Below are 25,123 nucleotides of genomic sequence, written 5' to 3'. Positions count from 1 at the left end.
GACTCCTGTCAGACAAAAAGCCCATCATTCTTTTCAGTGTGTGTTATTTATACCCACATTTATCCGTTTATTTTAGTGAGAGCTTTCCTTTTAATGAGAGATACCACGTCCCTATTTCCACTGAAGAAATGTTGGAGGTTATGATACAGAAGAGCAGGGAGTGGAAACATTATGGGATCAAATCAGAAACTCGGACGCCATCTGTAATTCCGGGACTGTCCCTGGAAAACAGGGACACTTGGAGGGTCTGCTACATGCTATTTGAGAAATATATAGGTGGAAATAGTCGTGGAGAAAACTATGCACCACCTATCACCAAGAGACAGCTCATATATAACCAGATTGCAGAACCCATTTCCCATGTTGCTGGTCTCACCTAGAGATAAATCCTAGGTGGGGTTTTACTGTTTTATTTTTTGCATAATTTCAGATGATGATAGGCTCTTAAAAAAAAAAGCAAATGAACGGATAGGCAGCCCTTAATTATGCTCTTGAGCTAACCCAGGAAAATATATATAAATTAGACCCATTTGCCATTTGTATTATCTGGAAAGTCAGGGTGGTATGGCAAGCCCTTAGTCCTACATCATTCAGCTGTAAGAGAGAGCAGATCAGCCTGAGACAATGCAGCCTTTCTGAGTAACATATTGATTTCCCAAAGTGCTTTGGAGAAAGAGGGAATCTATAATAACTTAGCACTTACCGCACACTGCATTTTACATCTCCAAGGCACGGCACAAATAGATGGCATTCAAAGATATAAAAACGAGCAGAGCTGCTCTCAGTATATAAATGTGTGCTTAAAGCGAGCTTGCATTGCTATACAGCCTTGTGTAAGAGAAGTCAGGAGGTTATTGAGGAAGGACGGTAATGAATGTCGGGGTTTTCAAACATGCAGGAAACAAGTGCAGTTCACAATATCCACACAAATCAGAAGTTATACAGCCATTGTTCTGGAAACCAAACAGCAGTAAGCCTCTTTAACCTGTAGTAAAGCATAGCAAAAGAAAGAAAAAGAATCTGAAAAACCATTATATAGGACCATGCACTAGGCTTTGGCCAAAATCCTATTAGACTTTATATATTTCAGATTCCAAGCATTCCACCGTGGTGTCAGACAGTATATATATTTTAATTTCCTTCCATAAAACCTGGTACAAGAGTAAAGGCAGAGTTTTCCCTAACTCGGTGAACTATCTCTGAACTCCCCTTGCAAGGCAGGGTATTTCTGTAGACTCTCATTCTCACACCTCCGTGGGAGAGCAGCTCTTTCTTAGAAGGGAGAAGAGAGGCAGAATGTTGCTGTGCTTTTTGTCAGCCCAGAGAAAACCATATGGCTTGTGCTGTGTACACTGTCTTCAACACCTATCCCAAAGGATCCACATTCCTCCCTGCAGTGGAGCCTTGGGTATTTCTTGGAGGAAATGTGCACACATAAACAGATCCTTGATTGGATGGCAACATCTGCATCGGCTGCCCGTTTGCTTCCAGGTGCAATTCAAAGTGTTGGTGATCGCCTTTGAAATCTTTGGGGCCAATGGTATCTAACACCAAGTAGACTTGTTAAGATGTATAAGACTGAATTAGATAAGTGTTGGAGAGATGCAATGAGACTGAGGGTATGTTCTATCATATTTGGCGGACCTGTAAAAGGGTAAAAGAGTATTGGGAAATAATTCATAATGAATTGGAAAAAAGGACTTAAAAAACAAACACCAGAATCCTTTTTTTGTTGGGGATAATCAGACAGAAATTCCCAGTTATCAGAAAAGGTTATTTACGTATGCCACTACTGTGGCTCGTGTTTTGTTAGCCCAAAAATGGAAAACAAGCAAAGTCACAACCAAAGAAGAATGGCAACTTAAACTGATGGAATATGCGCAGCTTGCGGACCTAATATATAGAACAGGGATCGGCAACCTAAGGCCCATGGGCCACAAGCGGCCCACGGGGGTAATTTAACCAGTCCACAAGCCACCCCCGAACTGAGCCACCTGCTCGGTGAGTCCCTGTGCACTGCGCTAAATGGCGCATCACGGCACGGGGACTCGCTTCTGCGGCGCCCGAAATTGCACCTGCGCATGCGCAGAGGCCGGAAATTGCGGGCACATGCGATCCGGCCCACAGAGGGATCTCCACTGGAGCGAACTGGCCCAGGCGAGGTAAACCTTGCCGACCCCTGAAATGGAATAAGAGAACGAGTAGAACATACCGGTACGTTTAAAGAAGACTGGAAAATGTTTATTGAATATATGGAGGGAAATTGTGTATATTTGAAAACATGGGCAGTATTGAGATAAATTCAACAGTGTAAATAAGTTTAGGTGGATGTAATCATGGAATACTGAATGGTTTAGTATATAAAATATGCAGGGCTTTATGTTATGCGAAATGAACCATGGAAAGAAAAGAAGGGAAGTCATTGATATTTTAAGGTTGTTGAAATGAGTAGCCTGTTCAAAAATGTAAAATAGACAATTTAATAAAAATTATAGGAAAAAAAGTCTTTTGGGCCATGGGTGTCAGAGGGGTTGCCTTTTTTATGTCACCTTCCTGGGGCCCCTGGAAAGCTGTATTTCGCTAGCTAGCTAGCTAGTGTTTCTCAGCCTGTATTTCACTAGCTACTAAAAAAGTTTTTTATTCTGGCAGACTTCCCCCTGCTAACTTCATTTTGACTTGTGCTGTCTGATTGGTTGTTGCTTTTAAATTAATTTTAATACTGCATATTCTATCCATTGTGCATTTATTGTGCATTTTACACACACACACACACACGAGAGAGAGAGAGAGAGAGAGAGAGAGAGAGAGAGAGAGAGAGAGAGAGAGAGAGAGGTACCTTGGTTCTTGAACTTAATCCGTTCCAGAAGTCCATTCCACTCCCGAAACTGTTCGAAAACCAAGGCATGGCTTCTGATTGGCTGCAGGAGCTTTATGCACTCAAGTGGAAGCCCTGTCGGACGCTTGGCTTCCCAAAAACATTCGTAAACTGGAAGACTCACTTCTGGGTTAGCAGCGTTCGGGAGCCAATTTGTTAGGGAGCCAAGCCATTCGAGCACCAAGGTACCGCTGTATGGTGCACTGTGACTAGAAGAGCAGGGTAGAGATTTGTCTATAAATAAACAAAAACGGGTTATTAAAAATAGGATATCATTCAGATTCTCACATAGAATCATAGAATTGTAGAACTGGAAGGGACCACAAGGGTCCTCTAGTCCAGCCCCCTGCAATGCAGGAATCTTTTGCCCAACATGGGGCTGGAACCCACGACCCTGAGATTGAGAGTCTCAGGTTCTTGTTATATTCATTTCCAAACTCAAACACCTGTCTTCTCCTCCACAAAGCAGGGTTCATTTGGTTAGACATCATTTCCCATGAACACCATGAAAAGCAACTCTTCTGGTTCTCGGGCGATGGGCGCAGTGGCAGAGCAGAAGTCCCAGATTCAAGCCCTTATATCTCCAGGTAGGGCTGAGAAAGATTCCCTCACTAGGACCTTTGAGAGTTCCTGCCAGTCCATGTAGACAGGTAAAAAGGCAAGGTAGGTAAAGGACCCGTGGACGGTTAAGTCCAGTCAAAGGTGACTATGGGGTGCGGCACTCATCTCGCTTTCTGGCCAAGGGAGCCGGCGTTTGTCCACAGACAGCTTTCCCAGTCATGTGGCCAACATGACTAAACTGCTTCTGGCATAACGGAACACCGTGACGGAAACCAGAGCGCACGGAAACGCCGTTTACCTTCCTGCTGCAGTGATACCTATTTATCTACTTGCACTGGCGAGCTTTTGAACTGCTAGATTGGCAGGCACAATCTACACAGCAACGGTAGCTCACCCCGCCGTGGGGATTCAAACCGCTGACCTTCTGATCGGCAAGCCCAAGAGGCTCAGTGGTTTAGAAAACAGCGCCACCCAGCGCAATTCACCTACCATAATAATATAATAATTATAATACCGTGTTTCCCCCTTTTTAAGGCGTAGTCATAAAATAAGCCATAGCAGCATTTCTAAGCATTTGAGAAATATAAACCGTACCCCGAAAATAAGCCATAGTGATAGGCGCTGTGTGGAAGAGAGCACTGAGCTCCCCGAGTCAGCAGCAGCAACGCCGGCCGCAGCAGTGTTTGCTGAGTCCTTTCTTGCTTTTGGGACTTGGTTACTGTGCTGGCTTGGGATGGTGTGTGTGCAATTGCTGTTGCTGCTTCGTGTTTTTCAGCTGGATTCTCTGGGTTCTAAGCACTTTCCCCCGTTTGTTTGCGAAGCAGCACTCGGCTGCAGCCCCTGCCTCTCCCGGCGGCTGCATCGATCCCCAGGAGGCTGCATTTGATCGCTATCTCCTTTTCTATTTCTTTTGTCTTTGAGCACCCGGCCCCGCCCCCTCTCCCCTTCGTGGAATGAAGAACGGAGTTTTAGCAGCATTTCCTCATTATAAAAAAAAGGTCAGGAACTTTTACTTTAACCTCAAAAATGGGATATTTCCTCTCTCTAAAAACAACTCTGACCTGAACACCAATAAAACGGGGGTAGATCACCTCCAGTTTATAAATCCGCAAGTAGATCGCAGTCTCCTGGAAGTTGGGCTCTATACTTTGGCTGATTGCAAGCCTTTGCATCTTTAAAAAACAAAAACCATGCGCTTCTCAGTCTTAATTTTCCTTTAATTCATCCCCCTATACCCTCCTCCAACCATTGCCTCCTTCCATTCCTTACCCCCCTCCCTCTCTCCCCACTTCCCTCACTCCTGTGCGATCTCATTTAGTCATATACTTGCTTTTTCTGTTGTGTTGTCTATTTTATATTTAATATTATTACCCTTTATGATGTTTTTTTTTCCCTTGCGATAATTATTTATTTTTTATCTTTAACTAACTTTCCTTTCCATATTTTTCCATATATAACTCAACACTTTCCCATTCCTTCTTAACTCTTTGGATAGAGTGCCCCCCCCCCATTATTGTTGTTAATTTTACAATTCCTGGATTTTTTATGGAACCGAACAGCTTGGGTGCTTCAGAATGTGCCTTCTGTTGCTACAGGGCTATGGGGCTTCACTATTTGACCCCCCCCCCCAGGTTGGGATTTTTAAAGTAGTTCTGTGGGTCCCAGGGTGCAGAATCACCCCCGATCCTTTCCTTTGTCTAAACAGACCTCTTCCCCCCTGACTTTGGAAGGCTGTGCTTCAAGGGTGATACCAGGGGTTTTTTAAGACCTGCGCCTCTTAAGGATTGTTACGGTCCATAACTTCCATTGCTTTCTACAGGGTTGGGGGTTTAAAGCACTGCCACCCCCACCCCACCCTGCAGGCGCTCGGAACTGGCAGCGCCAACAACGCGCCCAGCAGCGCGCAGAAGAGAGCACCGAGCGTCCTGAGCCAGTGGGTCCCAGTTGTACCAGCACTTTTTTTAAAAAAAGACACCCCCTGAAAATAAGCCACTGTGTGTTTTTTTGAGGGAAAAAAGTTATAAGACGGTGTCTTAAAAAAGGGGAAACACGGTAATATTTTATTATTTATACCCCACCCATCTGGAGAGAGAGAATTCCTAAGGGGGGGGGGAGAAGAAGTTAGCCACAGGAATTCAACCTTTGTACACAGAAAAACGGAGAGACACAGAGAGCAGGAATTCAGTTGCAAAGCTCAGATAGTGACACAGACACAGAAATACCGGGGCGGGGGGCAATTCCCCTGATCTCGCAGACTCACAAGATTAGTCCTGAAGCGCGAAATGGACAGGAAGAGGAGGTGGCGTTTTTCCTGTTGGGAAAAAAAGGGGGGCAGAGCTTAGCTCCGGCAACTGTGTCATCGGAGGAAAACTGAAATTAGCAGAGCTCCAACCGGGGCTTTTTGTTGAACCAATAAATTTTAGATAATTAACTGCCGGCGGTGTCTCGTGTGTGGGGGAGAGACCCAAGCCTTACAAGTACCATGCCTGGAGTTTTTAAAATGATCCGATAGTAGATTGCAATATTCTGCAGTGGCCTCCATGAAACCTCACTTTAGCACATGGTTAGAATCTCAAGGCACCAATCATCCTTTACTGATTCCCTCCTTCCTGCAGCAATTCACGTCTTCAGTTTCTTCAAGAGAACGTGGGATGGGGAAAAGTTAAACCTTTTAAAAAGAATTAACTCATTTCCTGGCGCTGTGGGTTAAACCACTGAGCCTAGGGCTTGCCGATCAGAAGGTCGGCGGTTCGAATCCCTGCAACGGGGTGAGCTCCCGTTGCTCGGTCCCAGCTCCTGCCCACCTAGCAGTTCGAAAGCACACCAAAGTGCAAGTAGATAAATAGGGACCGCTCCGGCGGGAAGGTAAACGGCGTTTCTGTGCGCTGCTCTGGTTCTCCAGAAGTGGCTTAATCATGCTGGCCACATGACCCGGAAGCTGTACGCCGGCTCCCTCAGCCAGTAAAGCGAGATGAGCACCGCAACCCCAGAGTCGTCCGCAACTGGACCTAGCGGGCAGGGTTCCTTTAAGAAACCAATAATTATACTTCATGAAGTATAGTGAAGTGTTGGATTTCTACCTCTAATTCTTTGGCAACAGTTAATATTCTCTCTCTCTCTCTCTCTCTCTTAAAAAAACCACATTTCAAATATTTCAATGTCAGTCATATAAAAAGAAAAAAACACGTTGTAATAACTCTAGCCTCGTGCCGCAGACCATGACCCAGCATTCTTATTGAATATGCTGCACATTTAGAATAAGGTTCCACAAATATCTAATGCCACAATCTAGCTCTTTGCAAAACATTCATAGCTCTTTGCCACTCTTCTTTTTTTGTCCACTACACAGGGATGTGTGCCTAATTTCCCCACCTAGATCACATTTCCAAATTTTCATCCCAGAGAAGAAGTAAGACCTGCCAAAATGCATAGCCTCGTTGCCAGACTAACCTTTGGGAATGTCATGGTGCAAGTTCACAGTCTGACTAAGCATCCATTAAGCTAAACTTTGGAAGCCCTTAGAAAGCCCATTGATCGAAATACAGCTAAATTTAGTTGTGACTAATTTCTGTGCAAGCAAAAAGGGACTTCAGGTTAATCATGACTAATTTGTTCCATGGGTTTAGGTGAGTATTAGTCATAAATGACTCTGGACGTCTTGTGGAGTTGGGGTTTTGGTTATGATAAACCTATCTCCACTCAGGCATGAGTGTTTAGCCTGCCTTCCCCAGTGATTTTGCTTCAGTCAAATTTGGAAACACAAACAGCTGTTTTAAGCAAAAAATCAAAAAGATGGGACATCTGATCTCGCCTTGCATGTAGTTTGGCCCTTCGTGATAGAATTTGGTATGGAATATTCTTTAAACATCAGCACAATAGAAGACATTCATTGAACTAGTGCCCCCCTGCTGTGGAAATACAGCCTATGTAAATGGCCCGTATTGTTCCAGATTCACCGAGAAAGGGAAACATTAAGAATTGCTATAAAGTAGGATGAAACATATGCAGTCACTTAGCCCTGTCATCCTCCTGGAAATGTTAAATGGGCATTGCTAGCAGGAGCTTCAAATGCATATTGATTTTGTATTAGCACCTTGGACAGACCAGGATCAGTAAATGATGATTTGTGCCAAAATTATCCTTTCTGAAGGAGCACAAAAAGTTAGGTTATCAAATGGTGACATGATATAGCTGAAATTTCGGTTGCTGACAGTCATCACAGTAAAGCAGACTTTGCCTTCACTTACCCTAAAGAGGAAATCTAGCCTAGGGGTCAGCAAAGCTTACCGGGCATGGGCCGGATCGCTCCCACGGAGATCCTCCGTGGGCCAGGCTGGCACAGCGTGACACCGGAAATCGCGTCTGCACATGTCCGCGTTGCCGGAAATCGCTTCTGTGCATGCCCAGATACCCCAAATTGTGCCTGCTCAGAAGCGGTTTTTGACATCTGGACATACGCAGAAGTGATTTCTGGCACTGCGGACATGCGCAGATGCGATTTCCAGCATCTGGGCATGCTCAGAAGTGATTTCCGGAGCCGCAGAAGAAAGTCCCCGTGCTGCTCTGTGCCGGTTTAGCACAGTGCACGGGGACTTGTCAAGCGGGCAGCTCAGTTTGGGGGCGGCTTATGGGCTAGTTAAGTGACCCTCATCGGCTGCTTCCAGCCCATGGGCCTTAGGTTGCAGACCTCTGCTCTAGCCTTACCAGAAACCCATACTGTATATCCCATCACCTTTAACACAGTGACATAGTGGTTTGGTTTGTAGGTGACAAAATTAGTTTGAATCTAGTCAATGATGGTTTGTAGCCAGACTGCCTAAACACACCTGCACGGTGCTAGCTTCGGCAGCACATATACTAAAATTGGAACGATACAGAGAAGATTAGCTTGGCCCCTGCGCAAGGATGACACACAAATTCGTGAAGCGTTCCATATTTTTTTTTAAAAAAATAAAAAATAAACACACCTGCACGGGAGGGAGGCATTTGCCAATGTCCATTTCTCTCTCACTCTCTTTTCTAGCTTTGAGCTCAGTTTGCCGCATTTCCACATCAGTTTGAGCATTTGGTATTCATTGCTTCAAATATACATGCTTTTATATGAAATTTTACTTTATCTACATATTTCTGCAAGCATCACACGTGTTGTTTTCATGCACACAAGCACACTTTACTAAAAGCAGTTTTGTGACCACATTTGGTTGGAGAACTGCACCCCAAAAATCAGAGAAGTGCAGGTTTTGAAGGATAGTTGTATTTCAGTCCATGTGCTGTGTTGAGAAGGGCAAATGAAGTAGGCTCACATTCAGAGGCAAACTGAATCAAATTTCTCCCCCACTCTTAATCCAAAGTGATTAATAGGATACACCATGGCAGGGGCGTACCCAGGATCAAAACTAGGGGGTGGCAAGAGAGGGGAAGAGAGAGGGAGGGAGGGAGGGAGGGAGGGAGGGGTGAGAGAGAAGGAAGGAAGGAAGGAAGGAAGGGGTGAGAGAGAGAGGGAAGGGAGGGAGGGGGAGAGAGAGAAAAAAAAAGGAAGGAAGAAAGAGGGGGGAAGGATGGGAAGGATGGAGCTCCCATCCGCCCCGCCCCCCTAGCTCAGGCTGCTCCTCCCCCCCCTCCACATTCCTGTCGCTGGCCGCAGCCGCAGAGGGGGTGGAAACAGCCCGATTTCCATAACCCGCAGTGACTTTCCCCCTTCAGTTTTCGGAAGAAAAAAAGTGCAGGTTATGGTCCGTAAAATACGGTATTATTATTATTGTTGTTGTTGTTGTTGTTGTTGTTGTTGTTGTTGTTGCTTCGGGGGGCAGCTGCCCCCCGCCCCTCGCTGGGTACGCCCATGCGCCATGGGCTTTTTCAATGCTATTTTTCTAGAAAAACAGAGGTGCCAGAGCCCACCATGAACTTCTCCCTTGTTCTCTTAGAATGGCAATGGCACCCACCTGAGAGGTGCCAGACTTGAACTCCAGTGAGCTCTGGCTGGGAAAGAAAAAAGAAAAAAGCCCCTGCTCTTATCTGGGGGCACCAGTGTTATTGATGCAGTTTGCTAGCTATGGTCATTGCAGAAATAGTGGCTGCTTCTGCAGAATTCATGTTTTACATTGTCCCCTTGAGTTGCTGCTACGTAAGTGACAACAACCCACCAGCTGCCTTGCACCCATGTGAGCGACAACAGCTATCTTAGCAGAAACATCGCATTGGACTATGCAGAGCTTGTGCTCCCATCTAATACTCCTAAGGGTGGGGAACTTTACAGAGCCACATAAATGACTGAATGGGAAGAGGCGACAAACCCTTGTCTTATGCAAAGGATATTGTTGTGTAAGCTCCCGGCAGTAATAGAATGGTCTGTGATTGCCTCCAAGTTGTTGTCCCCCAACCTGGGCTTCCTTTAAAGTAATTTCAGCTTGCAGTGAAACACGATCACAATGAATGGCATCAGGGGGAGGGCGGGGGAAGGAAGGTGATGGGTGAGGGGGAGCCCTGGAAGGCAGGGGGGGGGGCTGTCCAGGAGAGGTGAGGCAAGGACACTGTACAGAGCTGGTTGGTTCATTAGCAACATTTGGAGGGGAGCCAGAGCATTCCAGAGTGGCATGTTTGCCTTTAGGTGCTTACTGGTTTTAACGTTTTTCCTGTTCTCTCTCTCTCTCTCTCTCTCTCTCTCTCTCTCTCTCTCTCTCTCTCTCTCTCTCTCTCTCTCTCTCTCTCTCCAAGCTTTCTTTGCTTTTAGCTCAAAAGAGTTATAATCCCCCACCTCACCTTTTCCCACCACAATGTAATTAACTTTCTTAAGGATGTGAGTTAAGTTCAGAAACAGCCATTTGTGCACGCACACACGCACATGCAGCCCCCTCCAAAGGAAACCACTTTCATTTTTAGTCCTCCTGCACTTTTGGTTTTCTAGTGTCCAGTTTGCTGTCTGCACGGTCATTGTACTTCTTCCTTCCTTCCTTCCTTCCTTCTTTAAAAGAATAAAATGAAAGCACCACATTGTGGGAAGCATTGGCCCAAGCAGATGCTCATTCGCTGCTCTGACCTGTGACTTGTTTGGGGCAGTAGCTTTAGGATGTGCAAAGTCTGTGTGCAAAAGGCAGTGCTGTAAACAAGGAGTACGTTGTGGACCTCAGCAGACAGTGCCCCGGTTTCCCTTTTCTTGTCTGTGTACCTCTCCTTCCTCCTCCCACTTCTTTCCTGTCTGTGTTTCCCACAGCTCAAAAATTGCCTCCAGGACTCTGTAAGTCCCATGTTGGCGGGACTCCTTGTTTGTGGTGCAGGTGTGCCGGAGACCTCCTCCGTGTCGTCGCCACAGCAACCCGCCTGTCTAATCTGTTGAATATAAAAAAAGAAGAAACAGATAGACAAAAGCCATCCACCCCCTTCTGCTCCTATCCATGAGCCCCAAAGAAGGCCATCGTCTCCAAACATTCCTCATAATCCCCCAGTCATTGCCCAGGCAACAGGCACAAGGAACTGGCGGGCCCCGTGGCACGAAAGCTGCCCCCGTCTCAAGTTTGTCTCGCTGGCAAAACACCTCCCTATGCTTGCCCAGACGCACATCACCTTCCTTTGCCTCCACCGCTCCTTGCCACTTAGCGGGTCACGATCACGGGCACCGAACAAAACGAAAACACCACCGCATTTCTGAGCAAACCACCACATGCCTTCCTAGGAAGGAACACTGGGACAGGCCAACCTAATTCTGCAAAAAGTTCCATTGCTTTTTCTTTCATTTATCCGTTTTGACGATTCCATTGTCGTCTGTTCAATGAGTCACTGCCTTTAATAATAATTTTAAAAGCCATGGTAGCTCATTTAACACATTTAATGACAGGCTGCACAGGGTAGGGTTGATGCCGGAGAGAAATCGATGCTATCGGGATCTTAGGAGGTATATACAACATACATTTAAAGGGCATATCTTCCCGCAAAGAACCCTGGGAATGGTAGTTAGTTAAGGGTGATAGAAATAGCAGACTACATGTGATGGGTAAACTACAGTTCCCAGAGGGGGGACATGGGTGGCGTAAGGGTCTAAGACACTGAGCCTCTTGGGCTTGCCAATCGGAAGGTGGGTGGTTCGAATCCACACGACAGAGTGAACTCCCGTTGCTCTGTCCCAGCTCCTGCCAACCTAGCAGTTCGAAAGCCAACTGAACTGTGACAGTATGTTATCAGACAGCCAGTGAAAAGCAGGGGACGCAGGTAGCACTGTGATCTAAACCACTGAGCCTCTTGGACTTGCCGATTGGAAGGTCAGCAGTGTGAATCTGTGCGATGGGGTGAACTCCCCTTGCTCTGTCCCAGCTCCTGCCAACCTAGCAGTTCGAAAGCACACCAGTGCAAGTACATAAATAGGTACTGCTGCAGCAGGAAGGTAAACAGCATTTATGTGCACTCTGGTTGCACCAGAAGCGGTTTAGTCCTGCGGGTCACATGAGCTGGAAAGCTGTCTGTGGACAAACACCGGCTCCCTCGGCCTGAAAATGAGATGAGTGCCACAATCCCATAGTCACCTTTGACTGGATTTAACCATCCAGGAGTCCAATCCCATAGTCGCCTTTGACTGGACTTAACCATCCAGGGATCCTTTACCTTTTACAGTTCCCACAAAGGGGGGGGCATTTTAGATGTACCGCAGGAGAGCACAGTTTTCATGTAAGCAGGAGAGTGTCGCCTTAAAAGTTTCAAGGTCACAGCTCAGCGCTGGCACATGTGAGATCAGGGCCGGTGCTAGGGTTTTTGGCGCCCTAGGCGAGGTCACCTTCTGGTGCGTCCCTCCCCCAGTGTGAATGGCAGGAAGGATGAAAAGGGGCACAGAGCCCATGTTGCTGGCCTGGGCAGCAGACGCTGTCTCCGTGCCACTGCCGGCGCCGCTTCCTTCTTGCTCTCGGCCGCTTCTGGCCGCTTCCCGCTCGGCCCAGAGGTGCTCCTGCAGCCAATCAGAAGCTGCGGGCGCCTCTGGGCTGAGCGGGAGGAAGCAGCCGGAAGCGGCCAAGAGCAGGAAAGAAGCGACGCCGGCAGCAGCACGGAGACAGTGTCTGCTGCCCAGGCCAGCCTCCAGAAGGCGCGCACAGTGGCGGCGACCTCAGAGGAGGATCGCCTCCCACGTCCTCCTCCCCACAGTGCCCCTGTTCTCCAGGTGCCCTGGCGCCCCCCAGCCCGAGCCTAGGGATGGCCCTGCAGGCAGTGGCGGGTGGTGGGCAGGCTGGCCAGCGCAGCGCCCCTCAATTTCGGTGCTCTAGGCAGTGGCCTAGTTTGCCTTTATTAGCGCGTCGGCCCTGTGCGAGGTAGTCAGAAAGGCTAACCAGCTCCTACAAAAGATAGGCCTTAAGGATAAGGATGATGGATTCCCAAGAAAGCTTAGTTTCTAGGACATGTGATTTTAGACCTTATGCCCCAAAGATTACTGCCCTGGGAAATGAAGCCGGGAGCTGCCGTTTTAGTAGGCAGTGATAATTGTGGCTCAGGATGAGAGCAGAAAGAGAGGAGCCAAGTGCGATTCAAGTCTCCAGCTACCTCTCCGATGAGCTACGTGTTGCTGCAAGTGTGTTTATAAGCTGAAAGAAAGGGCTGGTGAGAGAATTCTTATCAAAGGGAGTCATTTAAAAAGCAGTCCCTGGCAGTTTCAGTTATGACAGCTGTTTCAGGAATATGAAGAGGGTTTTCAGAGCTGTGGGCTCTCTATCCCCCATATCCAGCAGTGAAAGCTCTCATTTGTCTTCCCACCATCATGTTGATGCAGCTGGGGTTGACACTGCTTACCTCAGCACTTTTTTCCCTCCTGTTCTTTTTTTCCTCTTTTTTTGTGAAAAGACAGAAGGCTTCCTTGTGATCCCAGCCTTTTCCTATCAAATGACACTCAGCCAGGGGGTTGGTGGCTTATTTACTGGCACCAGACCAGTAAAAACAAAACACACACATCACACACACACACACAAAATGTACATTCACATCTAATAAATCCTCAAGCTTTAGATATCTTCGGCTACCCTGGTAGGGTTACATCAAAATGTACAGGCTGCAATCTAAAGGGCTGCAATGGGAACTGGGATCTCAGTAATTCTGGCTGGAGCAGAAGAGATACCGTCTGTGATCAGCGTATCTTCAGGTCCATTAAAACTGTGCTTTCTACTTTAAACCTGCCAATGTGTTGCAAGATGCTTTGACACTCACACCTCTGATGGAATAGGAGGGTACCCCAAAACTCCTTTCTTGTTTTCATTAAATGTTGGTGTGTGTGTGTGTGTGTGTGTGTGTGTGTGTGTGTGTGTGCAGCTGACAGGCATATTCAGGAGAGGGGCAAGAGGCACTGAAATCACAGCTTGTTTCACTCCACTAGCAGACACTGTTTTATAGAGGATATCACACCAAGTAAGTTTGCCTAACTGTACTGTAAGCTGCATAGGACACAGTGCTGGATATTGTCACCGGCCACTTCTCACACTGGGAGAATTCCCTGGGAGGCTGATAACTCAGTTTAGTGTTGCATCACTTCCTGCTGGTCACGTAATATGTTTACAGAACAAAATAACAATACAGCGGTAGCTCGGTTTAAGTACACAATTGGTTCCGGAAGTCCGTACTTAACCTGAAGCGAACTTTCCTATTGAAAGTAATGGAAAGTGGATTAATCCGTTCCAGACGGGTCTGCAGAGTACTTAAACTGAAAGTACTCAAACCGAAGCGTACTTAAACCGAGGTATGACTATAATTTCATTAAAGTTATTTTCTTTTAGCTAATTTGCTTCTGCATTCTGTAAAATTCCAGTGTGGTTTTCTTCACTGTAAAATAAAGCAAAGCTGTTCTGTGAAGTCTTAGAGTCATAGAATCTTAAGAGTTGGAAGGGGGCCCCCAAGGGTCATTCAGTCCAACCTCCTGCACAGTGGCGGAGCTTCATGCTCCTGCACTGGGGTTGGAGAGCAGGCGGGGGCGGGGCTGGCGTGCATTCTGGGGGCGTGCTGTGCCGCCCGTAGGCAACAGCATCTCCCTTTACGGTGGCTGCTTGTGGCCAAACGTCTCTGATTCTGTTGTTCCTGCGCCCTTAATGAATGCCGAGTTCTGGGAGAAGGGGGATCAGAAGTACTCTCCAGTGACAACGTGACAGCTGGCTACTCTGTCGCAATTCCCCTCCCCTTCTTCTAACACTTCCCAACTATTTTGTTCGTCTCTCTCTCTCTGAGCTGTGTCCTTCCTCAGGCCCCTCGAACCCCTGCTGTAAATCAAGGCTGCGTTCTTCTTCTCCTGCCACACCAGGAGAAGGGTGTGTGTGATCTCTACCACTCCTCATCCGCCTCGCCCTCTTGACTCCAATTCCTGACACTTTACAACAGTAAGAGTCCCACCCATTGCACTGCCCACTTGTGCCTCTGGCTTCGACCTACGGCTGGATGATATATCAATATATCATCCCAAACTGGTTTAAAGTCCCTATTGCGATATAGGTTTCATAATTTTTTGACCTGGCAATTTATTTATTTATTTTTCAATTTCTATACCGCTTTATATTTTTAATTAAAAAAAACCTCAAAGTGGTGTAAAGGTAAAGGGACCTCTGACCATTAGGTCCAGTTGCGGACAACTCTGGGGTTGCGGCGCTCATCTCGCTTTTCTGGCCGAGGGAGCCAGTGTACAGCTTCTGGGTCATGTGGCCAGCATGACGAAGCCGCTTCTGGCGAATCAGAGCAGCGCACGGAAACGCCGTTTACCTTCCTACCTATTTATCTACTTGCACTTTGACGTGCTTTCGAACTGCTAGGTTGGCAGGAGCAGGGACCGAGCAACGGGAGCTCACCCCGGCGCGGGGATTCAAACCGCCGACCTTCTGATCGGCAAGCCCTAAGCTCTGTGGTTTAACCCACAGCACCACCCGTACCCCTTCAAAGCGGTGTACAGCATATTAAATCAATAAATGAATAAAACAATAGCCGGGCGAAGTTCCTCCGGCCTCATGAGGAGCCTCTTTTGTAGGACTAATGAGTGTGGGCCCTGCCCCTTTGGCCAGGTGGAAAGGGCCTTGCAGGGAGTGGCCTCAACACCTCACAGCTGCTCACAGCAATGTATCGTGAATCATGATGGGGGGGGTCCTATGCAAAAAAATCACCATGTGGGAAAAACCGTGAAGCCAGCCAATGCTTCTCTTGATTCCTGCAACCTCTATTAACTCTGCTGGCTCAGCTCTCCCCTGTCTCCTGCAAGGGGGGGGGGCGCAGCACATCACAAGAGCAGCTGCCAGCAAAATATCACAATGCGGAGAAAACTGGGAAGCCAGCCAATGCCTCTACATAGCTCCATCCTTATTTCAGATATTGTGATGTATCGATATATCACGATGTTTAGCTGGTGCAGTATCATGATGTTGAAAACCAGATACTGCCCAGCGCTACTCCAGCCATCAGTGGCATGCAGCCCCTGGAAAGCTGCCCCTGAAGGAATGCCATCCTAGGGATGAAAAGGGTTCTCCAACCCCATCCCTACATGGCAGAAATCTCAGTGTAGGAATATCTCTTTCCTGAGCCCACGCAATGGCCTTAAAGGAGCCTGACAAGCATTCAGGGCACATCCGGTTCCTGCAGTGCACACATGACCACATCCTGCCACTGGCAAAGAACAGCAAATCAATTAAATGTCTTCACTCTGTGCGTGTATAGTGTGCATGGATTTGTACATCCCAGCCCATCTACACGAGGGTACCTTAAATGCAGGCGGCAGCAACCGCAGTTACATAATTCAAGGCTCTGAAATGCTTGCTGGTGCAGGACGTGACTTAGAATTCAAATCCAGTACCTAAAGTTAGCAGAGGTCAATGAAAAGTCCGCATCGCCTGGAAGTATCAATCACCAAGTGACAGAAAAACTGCTGCCGTCTACCCAGACTTGCTTATTCAGCATGAGTGAGAGTACACCGTGAGCTTAGCATAAAAGGAATAATTCAGAGAATTCACTGAAAGGAAACAAATTTCCTAAATGGACTTGCGCAGGCATCAATTTTAAATAAAATCAATCGCTAAAACAGCAAGAGCAGTTCTCCCCTACACCAAAGAAATCAAAGTTGTACCGGCAGAAATGGCCCAGAATTGTTGTGACAGTATTGAGGTACTTGTGGGTAAGAAATGACCAGAGCTCCCCAGCAAATTTACTGGTATCCTGCTGGAGTAATTAAGGCAGAACCAGGTCATCAATCTTGGAAGTGACTTTGGGTAGATGGACCATGAGAAGGGAAGTGGAGAGAGAGAGCCTTCAAAGTAGAGATATTTCTGATCTTTTAATTCCAAGCTTGGGCGCCAAGCTGCTGGCAATAGTCAATATAACTATGAGATGAGCATCACAGGTCCCAAATTCTTCCCCGGCTTGGATTTTAACTTGGAGAATTCCCCTCTAACACACACAACCCCACACACCTGAATTAAAGGACAGAGAAGAAATTTTATTCAATTCATGTTTGAAGGTGAACTTTCACTCTTTCCCAAGCAATACAAGAACTGAAACACAGCCGCACCGCGAAATTTGCAGCTTTCTGAATTTTGCGATGCAATTCTATCATCAAGTACTGTGCACGAAAATGCATACACTGCTGTGAAAGTGTGCATAAAAATTCATGTCTTGGTGACTGGTGTTGATATTTTACACGAGGGGTGGTCTATAAATTTTTTTATAAATAAATATAGCATACTAAATGTATTAGGGGTAATTTCTTTGCAAGAATAGATGTTCGGAGCAAAATTGCATGCAAACATGTGTACGGGAAGAAATCTGCATGAAAATGCGGGTGAATTTACATGGGGACTTCTTTTGCAAATTCATGAAGTGATCTGAAAATGTGGCAAACTATCTTCAAGTGTGGGAAAACGAGTAACCGAAAGAAACACAAATTGCCAAAGTCATCCATCCTATTTGAACCAGGCCCCAGAGTCCCTCATTACTACAATTCTCCGGCTTCCCATCTGCTACATGGGAAATGTAGTTTGTCCAAGGGATTTGCAAAAACTACATTTCCCCAGGCTGCATTCTCTCTCTCTCTCTCTCTCTCTCTCTCTCTCTCTCCCCCTATGTCTTGTTTCTGCCATTGGTCCGCCATTGCTGTTGCTAGGTCATGTTGAAGTGAGAAAGAATGGGGCTGCTTTTCTGACTGGAGAGAAATTAGGATTGCGTGTTCACAGCTGCTCGGTACCTTATTTCAGAAGTTAGATTAACTCATAAATAAACAGAACACTTTACCTATATTTTGGCGGGTAGCCTAACATGCTTATGATCCAATCAGACATGGCCTGGGGTGGAAATAACCGATATCTTCTTGAAATGATTTTTCTTCAAGTTATTTCCAAAAACATTTGTGGGGCTCTATACTTTTCCCTTTAACTAATGCCCCCTAACATGGAATTCACCTTTTTTGTTCTTAGCTGCTGCACACTCGGTTGACATCTTCATTGAACTACCTGCTATAACTTTCTCTTGAGCATTCACCAACAGACCATGTGAGTACATGTGCTAAATTAGGATTTTTTTTGCCAACAGTGTGCGTCACTTTACACTTGCATTCACTGAATTGCATGTACCATTTTATCGCCCATTCAACCAAGGTGGAGACATCCTTTTAGAGCTCCTTGCAATCCCCGCTTTTGGTTTTAACCACGTAGAACAATTAAGTATCATCAGCAAACTTGGCCAGCTTACTGCTCAGCCCTAATTCTAGGTAATGAATGAACAAGTTAAGAAGCACATGTCCCATTACGGCTCATAGGAGGATTATACTAAGATCCCTCCGGGTTCAGTATTTGGAGAACAGTCCATTTATTCCAACTTCTTTCCAAAGACCCCCTTCCATGTTAGAAAAGTTCACCCAATAACGTCTCAAACAACCCAATGAATAGAGACGGATGACAAATATTTCAGTTTCAGTATATCTCAGTTTCTCATTTTTTCACCACATTTCGCCAACTGTTTGTGAATTTTTCAACAACAATAATATAAGCTTGGGTGGTGACTTGTATGCCTCCTTCTGACAACTCCTGCAGCCATGCTAGTGCCAAATGTATTGTTCTGGTTTCTTTTGGATCACATCAACGAGGCTGAGGTGGAGGTTGAGGGGTGGGGGAACCCAGGACCTCCATACATACCGTCCAGGCTTGCACCCCAGAGAGGTTCCTTCGGTGCTGCAAATTCAGCAAAAGCAACAGGGCTGGTAGCAGCTACAAGTTACTGCTCTCTGCAGCCACAGCAGGCGCCGTGATTCTCCAGCAGTTTGACTTCACCCCCAGACGGACACTCTATTGTCATTAGAGACAGACGGATACCAACAAGAAGAACACATTTCTGCTACTTAATGCCTAATGTAACACATCGGTTTTTGTTTTGTTTACTAATATTTGCATTTTAACGCAAATTCTCCCCAATATATGAATCTGATGGCTGCAGAAATCCACAGCAGCATTCAGACTGGTGGGAATTTTGAAGGACGGCTACGTTTTGGTTCGTATATTGTTTTGGGAAGTCTAAACTAGGTTTGTATTTAAATGTGATCTCAATTGAATTTCTTCTCCACCTCTACCTATTAAAAAACAAAGGATGAAAACAAAACAGAAAAGTAAAAGCAAATTATTAGGTGCGCTTCCCTATCCTGTGACTTCTGAAATGCCTCCACTCTTCACAAAGCCTCAGGTGCAGGAGGAAACGACTGTTTGACACTAGCGATCTTGCATTTTGATTTTGAAGAGTGAAAAGGTGCAGACACAGGTGGATGTTGTTTGCAGAAGCATCTCTGGAAGGTAAAGAGAAGAATGCAATGCTTCTCTGAACATTTATTGCCCTGTGGGAAGAGAAGGATCCTGGACTGGCGATGCCGTAAAAGATGGATAACTCCTGAGGTCTTTGACAATCAAATTCAGCTGGGAGAGGGGGAAAATAAAACCAGTTACGTATATGAAAAGAAACTCCAGGCAAGTTTGGACCCTGGGATTCAAATTCAGCCCCCCTCAGAAGTTCAAAGGAGTCTGAAATTCAAAGTTCTGGTGGGAGTCCAACTCACGTTTAAGCAAAGTTTTTGCAAGCATGATTTCAACCCTAATGGGGATGTGGGGGGGGCGCCTTTCATTCCAGCCTTAAAGTTTCTAATTTCATTTTATGCTTTGCCCCTGGCTTCGCCTCTGCTCCCTTTTGCACTGAGTTATGCTTCCTCTTGATCACCAGAAATGGGGCTGAAATAATAAATCTACATTAAGGAATCAGATGAAACAAAAACGAAAAAAACAAAATAAGAAGAAGAAGAAGAAGAAGAAGAAGAAGAAGAAGAAGAAGAAGAAGAAGAAGAAGAAGAAGAAGAAGAAGAGGTAATTAGAAGTCAGCATGGACACCAGTAAATCAGACTGGAGAGAGAGAGAGAGAGAGGCCTGGATAAATGGAATGAACCTCACCTGTCCTTTGTAACGCAATATGCTATTAACAGAAGAACGTATATATCACAGGCATAGTTTGTGCATTTCACATCCCTTTGATAGAACAGTTTGAATTAGTAGCAAGCATGCGCATCTGCTAAGTGGTATATTGTTACTAAAATGGACATTTTCAGGCTCCTTTGCCTTTCTCTATTTTAAACGCATTTCACAGTCAAACTACAGGTCATCCTCCGAAAATTGGTCTCAAATTGTCCGAGCCTGATCGAAATGCTGACATAGAAACTGCGGAAAGGTTATCATAGCTGTGCGAGTTGCTAATGCTTTGGACGTGGGGCACTCAGAGCTTGCTTCAACCCCCCCCCCCACCTCCACTCAGGAGAGCATGACAACATTTGGAAACGGGCTGGTCATACTAGATTTAAAGTTCACATTTGGCAGGTTCTGCCGGAGTCAACTTTGGCAAGCACAGCATAATAAACAAAAGGGGCATTTGCTTTAATTATATATTTTTTAAAAAATATAGCTCCCTGCAGCTTATAGGGCCCGGTGTGGAGAGAAAAGCCTAATGTTTGTTTGCCCACTTTCATTTGGGGGTGTGGGAAGGGAGGGAGGGAAGCAGGGGACCAGGTTTCATACAAACGAGCTTTGTTTTAATTAGTGTGGAGGCAGACCCTTCTTTTTGACTCTGGGTGTTTCAATTGTCTGGGACTCCCTCTGCTAAAACTGCTTCTTAGAAGAGAAACTCCACGCACAGATGCAAAGAAAAGGACTAGCTCTGAATAGGGATGGGTGTTTTTTTTAAATAAAATAAAATAGGGGAAGAAAAAAAAATCCAGACAGCCTCTGCAGAGCTGTCCACAGGGAGTGAGTTGTCGAGCTATTATTACTTGAATGGTGTTCAGCTCCAGAGCAATGTCCCTCCCAAGGTTAACAAGATAGGTCAGTTAAAAATAACATTGAATAAGGGGGTGGAGGGCAAGGAGAAACCCGGCATTTAAATAACGCCAACAGTCTGGCTTAAACATGACAAAAGCCAGGAAATTCAAAGGTAAGGCTAATGCTTCATCCCATATCATGCCCATTGTTGAGAGGAAAGGAAAGCACAAAGGGGCGAGAAGAGAATGAAGTGCCAGGCAGAACTGTGAATTTCCTGGTTTTTGTCTGGCTGAGCCAGACCCTTCACATTATTTAAGCAGGGGGGGGGGGGGGCTTAATAATGTCTTTCATGCATGCACACACCACACACACACACACACACAGAGAGAGAGACAGACACAGAGAGAGAGAGAGAGAGAGAGAGAGAGAGAGAGAGAGAGAGAGAGAGAGAGAGAGAGAGAGTATTAAGTGCACACCATTCTGAAGCCCTCTTCTTTAGGTGCAGTGTAAATAAGTGTGATTTTACATTTCTGAACCTTAAAGGGATTCTATTGTAAAGGGCAATTTAAATAAAAAATAAATAAATCCCACAATATTTTATATCCGCTGCTCCAAATAATTGTGAGCTGTCTTGCTCTAAAGGTTTCACAATCCTTGGGAACCTGTTTGTTACTTAGGGACACCGGAGGCAAGTGGCTTCTCTAGCTCAGAAGTGTCTACTGCAGGATTGCCAGGCGCCCAGAATTTCGGCAAAATGTCCTGAATTTTACTTCTAGAAATATAGCAACCCTAGACTAGTACCAGCTTTCGGGGGCTTCAGACGGGGATTCCTGCCTGCCCCCAGCTCTACCTGGAGATGCCCAGTAGCAAACAAGACAGTCACGGTAACGTATGTGAATACCTCTCCGATTACCTCTCGTTTCAGGGAATTGCACTGTACAGTCGTACCTCGGTTTACGAACCGCTCGGGTTGCGAACAGTTCGGGTTACAAACTCCGCATACACGGAAGTGTTTTCGGCGCGCGTGAGTCCCGCGCATGTGCAGAAGTGGCGCGCATGCTTTGCGCATGCGCAGAAGTGCGCACTTGACAGCCATCTGTGGGGAATGTTTTGATGGTGTTTCCTGCTTGGCAGGGGGTTGGACTGGATGGCCCTTGTGGTCTCTTCCAACTCTATGATTCTATGATCAGTTCGTGACTTTTGGTCTTTGAGATGGCAGACTGTGCTCATACCACAATTACTTACTGTCCAGAAGAGCATGAGGGCATGTAGGCAGTGTGAAGACAGCTACAGTACTTTTCTCCATTTGGGCCCAACCTGCCATTATTGTGGAAAGGAAGACCCTGCACCCACTCTCTAATAACAGCAACATGTGACCAAAACCATCATATCAAACAGCACCTGTACCTCGATAAATGGTAGGTGCCAAAAGGTCAATATATATTCCCAAGTAACATATAGACCAAACACTTCAGGATGTAGTGGTGGAACAACTGGCCAATAATATTTTTTTACACTGCTTGTACAGTAGTCCAACTTGCTGTGGCATCTAGGAAGCTATCTTCTTGTTTTATTAAAAACATTGGTAGGTCTAACTTAGAAGCTTTGGCAGGGGTAGCCAACATGGGTTCCTCCAGTTCCTGTAGATTGTAACTCCCCTCATCCCTGGCCATTGACCATGTTGGCTGAGGCTAATGGAGAGCACCATGTTGGTTACCCTGGACTATGGCATTCCAGCTGGTGCTTTATGTAATTTTGTTTCTGTTGAAGTGTTTGTTCCATGGCAATGGCTTCCAAAACTGTGACTGAATGACGTGCCCAAATCCATCGCATTCTCAGGCATGTTCTGAAAGCTGCACTCATTTCGACGGAGTTTAGTTCCGAAGAATAGTGCTAAGGGTTACAAGCATGCAACCAGATCTTATGTGCGAGCACTAGGAGAGAGGCTTATGTGATTCAATGGGACTTGCTCCCAATTAAGGGTGCCTAGGATTGCATCCAAAAATCCCAGACCACACTTGTTCTTGGAAATGCTAATCCTCGCACGCAAGTTTAAATATAGTATTTGACAAATGCGGTTTTTATAATAAAAATACTTAAAAGAGAGGGATATATATATATAATTTGCCTTTGCCTAAAATTGCTTCCCTATGGCTAAAGCACAATCCCTAGATATAAGGCTTTTATAACCAAAATATCTACCTTGCAGAAGGCATCACCTTGCCGACAAAGGTCCATATAGTCAAAGCTATGGTTTTCCCAGTAGCGATGTATGGAAGTCACAGCTGTACCATAAAGAAGGATGATTGCCAAAGAATTTATGCTTTTGAATTATGGTGCTGGAGGAGACTCTTGAGAGTCCCACAGACTGCAAGAAGATCAAACCTATCAATCCTGAAGGAAATCAGCCCTGAGTGCTCACTGGAAGGACAGATCCTGAAGCTGAGGCTCCAATACTTTGGCCACCTCATGAGAAGAGAAGACTCCCTGGAAAAGACCCTGATATTGGGAAAGATGGAGGGCACAAGGAGAAAGGGACGACAGAGGACGAGATGGTTGGACAGTGTTCTCGAAGCTACGAACATGAGTTTGACCAAACTGCGGGAGGCAGTGGAAGACAGGAGTGCCTGGCGTGCTATGGTCCATGGGGTCACGAAGAGTCGGACATGACTAAAGGACTTAACAACAACAGAAAGGCAAAGAGCTGTGGCTGATTTTTTAAAACCCATAACCTAGCAAGATTGCAGTTTCTTTCCAATCCTGTTTTAAGTTTACGTATCTGATATAAAAGACCCTGAAGTATTGCAAGCCAAATCTGCCATGGAGTCCTGGCCTGTACGAGAACAGCGCATTAGGAACCGCATGGCTAGCATTCAAAAGAGATATCTGTTTCATGAATGAGCCTGGCTGGACCAAGACAGTTTGCTGCTTGAGTCTGATGATCAAATGACACCCTGTTCCCACTGGAGAAGTCAAGGTGCAAAATTCCCCAATACCAACCAAGTTCTTTTGGCAACTGAGGCAGAAAATCCCACAAGTACCTCTCCCGCTTCCTGGAAGCAAAAAAACCCACAATAATCGCAAATTAAATAATGAATTGTTGTCCTTCCAAGACAGGCAAATTCTGCTGCCTCAGGCAAGTGCCTCACTCTGCCTCATAATGGGAGTGGATGAACAAGCGCCTGTACGTTGCTTTTTGAAGGCAATTTTAGAAGGACTGCATGTTCACTTTTAGATGGATCGATTGGCATATTCCTGCAATCCAGCTAGAAGATTAATGCTTGTCCTATAAGAAGCAGTAAGGATGTGCAGTTGTGCCAAAATGCAGTTAGGCAAAATTAAAATTGGCTGAGCCACTCTGACAAAGGAAAATTCCATGAGAGCTTATGGCTATAGCGAAATCACTGGCTTCTAAGGCGAAATCACTGGCCCCATGGCGTACTCCTTACCCTTGAAATATGTGAATACTGAGTTATCTTATACGTATGATGGAACCTCCCTAATACCATACAATGTTTTAATGAGTGCTGTATATGTCTACTTGTATTACAAAGGATGCGGGTGGCACTGTGCTCTAAACCAACGAGCCTCTTGGGCTTACGGATCAGAAGGTCGGCGGTTCAAATCCCTGTGACGGGGTGAGCTCCCGTTGCTATGTCCCAGCTCCTGCCAACTTAGCAGTTTGAAAGCACACCAGTGCAAGTAGATAAATAGGTACTGCTGTGGTGGGAAAGTAAATGGTGTTTACATGCACTCTGGCACTCTTCACAGTGTCCTGTTGCACCAGAAGTGGTTTAGTCATGCTGACAACGTGACCCGGAAAGCTGTCTGTGGACAAACCACAAACTTGCCTGAAAGCGAGATTAGCGCTGCAAACCTATAGTTGCCTTTGACTGGACTTAACTTTTTACCTTTTTACCTTACTTGTATTACAGACATCAGCGCTGTGTCCAGCTAGACTCATCCCTTCAGTGACTCTAACACTAAACCAGAAAGGGTGGAGAGGAGAGACCATTTGTGTGGATTTAGATTGTGTCATCCATATTGATCCTACTTGCTCTTTAACTAATGCTCATCCATAAATTCACATGTACTTGCCCATGCTCAATATATGTGTTATTATGCAGGCACGAATGTTTACGTCCATAGAATGAAATTTTAATCCACCCTAATTCAAAAGTTGTCATCATGTTGGCCAACAGATTGCAATGTTCTTAAATACTGTATCTCCGCATTTTAATTTGGCACACATTGGGTTGAATGGAACTATTGCAGAGTCTTTGCTGCTATGGTTTTAGATGAAGGACTCTGCTGTGATGTCCCTAAGTGACACTGGTCTCAGTCATGTGATGATGTTGAAAGTTTAGATTCTTTCATTCTTAATTCCTTCTCCCTGCTTCTGGAAATATACACTTAAGCACCA

At 45.8% G+C, this 25,123-nt stretch overlaps 2 long non-coding RNA genes and 1 other non-coding gene across 5 annotated transcripts; 2 read left to right on the top strand and 1 right to left on the bottom strand.

Moving 5' to 3' along the window:
• Positions 1 to 1,111: 1,111 nt before the first annotated feature.
• On the bottom strand, positions 1,112 to 11,257 carry LOC148683435 (uncharacterized). 3 transcript variants are annotated; one of them, XR_015947184.1, is made up of 3 exons: positions 5,697 to 5,808; positions 2,837 to 3,109; positions 1,112 to 1,644 (listed from the first exon to the last, which is right to left on the bottom strand). It is a non-coding gene; the product is annotated as an uncharacterized LOC148683435 (long non-coding RNA). The 3 variants fall into 3 exon arrangements; XR_015947182.1 differs by lacking the exons at positions 1,112 to 1,644; positions 5,697 to 5,808 and adding exons at positions 2,044 to 2,179; positions 10,997 to 11,257; XR_015947183.1 differs by lacking the exon at positions 1,112 to 1,644 and adding an exon at positions 2,044 to 2,179 and having other exon boundaries at positions 5,697 to 5,789.
• Positions 3,942 to 25,123, top strand: LOC148683434 (uncharacterized). The gene is made up of 3 exons (XR_015947181.1): positions 3,942 to 4,434; positions 17,833 to 17,907; positions 24,636 to 25,123. It is a non-coding gene; the product is annotated as an uncharacterized LOC148683434 (long non-coding RNA).
• On the top strand, positions 8,270 to 8,376 carry LOC118075516 (U6 spliceosomal RNA). Its single transcript, XR_004691393.1, has one exon. It is a non-coding gene; the product is annotated as a U6 spliceosomal RNA (small nuclear RNA).

Source organism: Zootoca vivipara, chromosome 15 (genome assembly GCF_965207765.1).
Source record: "Zootoca vivipara chromosome 15, rZooViv2.hap1.1, whole genome shotgun sequence".
NCBI lineage: Eukaryota > Metazoa > Chordata > Lepidosauria > Squamata > Lacertidae > Zootoca > Zootoca vivipara.
This window is presented reverse-complemented; position numbering and strand designations above follow the sequence as displayed.